Genomic DNA, 1,526 nt, shown 5'->3' on the forward strand with positions numbered 1-1,526 from the left:
GGACCTGGTCTGCAATCCAGGCATGTGCCCTGACTGGGAATCGAACTGGCAATCCTTTGTTTCACAGCCCTGCACACGATCCACTGAGCCACACCAGTCAGGACTGCTCTCAATCAGTTTTAAATGTCAAAATTTATAAATATTTACCTTTCTGTCTTTATCATTTCAAATTATAAAAGAGTTTAGCCCTTCAGAGTTCTTTCAATATTAAATTATACTTAATAGTTTTACCATTTTTTGGCTACTTTCCTATAGTTTTCAATTAAACAATTATAATTAACATTTTAGTGTAGTGTTTGTTGTACATTTTTTCAAATCCTGATTAAAGCTCCCAACACCATTTATTTACAATTTTTATGATGCTTCCTTTAATTATATATGTATATTCACAGACATACAAACATGTAGCTATACAGAATTTTTGTGTATAAATGTATAGTGTTATTCTTGATTTTTTATTTTATTATTTAATTTATATATTTGTCTGAAAGTTCACACATCTGTCTAAAATATACACTACTTTAATTAGTCTTGCTTTAATCTTAATAAGCTGTAATAACATATATGTTACTATATATTCTTGTCACTTCACTTTTCTAGATCAATTTTACTATCAATTTCTGCCATGCTCCAAGGGGAAAAAAATGCACTTTGGGTTAAGACTGAGAATTACATTAAGTGTACAAATTAATTTAGAAAAATTGAATAACAAATAATTAAAAAACAATAATTTATCAGAATTTTATTTTTTCCTTTTTCTTTTTCATGTCAGATGGGTAATGTGCCAATGTCATAACAAGGTTTGTGGGAGGCACATGTCATACAAGAGCATGAACACCCAATCATCATGCTTATGATAAGTTTATCAGAATTTTCTGACTCCTCCTTCTACTAAGAGATAACAACAAACCCTGCAGAGGCAAGAATGAAAACATAATGTCCAGAATGCCTGTATCTTTTCCTTTTCTCTCCACAGGTCCTAGAAAGCAGCAGCCCTCCGCAAACACACAAAAACTTACCTTTGTGTTGCTAATGGTTGCACAGCTCATGGGAATAGTTCCCCACAACATTAAAATATTTAACCAGTTAAAGACATAGTATATAGTATATACTAGCTATAGTATATATTAGCTTTGTGTCCAGGAAAGTTTATAAAATTTTCTGAGCCTTTGTTTATGTTTAAAATATGAACTATATTTTCTTATTCACAAGATTTTACAAAACAGTATATAGCAAAGACTGTATGAATTCAGACACATAGTAGGAGATTTAATCTAACAGGAAATAAATGGTACATTCAATAACACAGTTAATGAAATTTATTGAATAATTTATTTACAAAGCATAGACAGAAACCAAAGAAACCAACTAGGACAGAAGGAGCAAGAGGAACCAGGAGATATTGGACTATGGAAAAAGAATTCTGCCTGTAGAACAGGGATGCCTTATAGGATACCTGGTGTAGGTAGGACAAGCAGAAACCACAAAGTCTAACTTCATGCCAGTACCATTACATAAACCCAGTC

General features: G+C 31.8%; 1 non-coding gene across 1 annotated transcript; it reads right to left on the reverse strand.

Annotated features, from left to right (window-relative positions):
• Positions 1-766: 766 nt before the first annotated feature.
• Positions 767-872, reverse strand: LOC119049256 (small nucleolar RNA U13). Its single transcript, XR_005082489.2, has one exon. It is a non-coding gene; the product is annotated as a small nucleolar RNA U13 (small nucleolar RNA).
• Between the last annotated feature and the right edge of the window lie 654 nt (positions 873-1,526).

This window comes from Artibeus jamaicensis, unplaced genomic scaffold (assembly GCF_021234435.1).
Source record: "Artibeus jamaicensis isolate MK-2021 breed Jamaican fruit bat unplaced genomic scaffold, CSHL_Jam_final scaffold_916, whole genome shotgun sequence".
NCBI classification, from domain to species: Eukaryota; Metazoa; Chordata; class Mammalia; order Chiroptera; family Phyllostomidae; genus Artibeus; species Artibeus jamaicensis.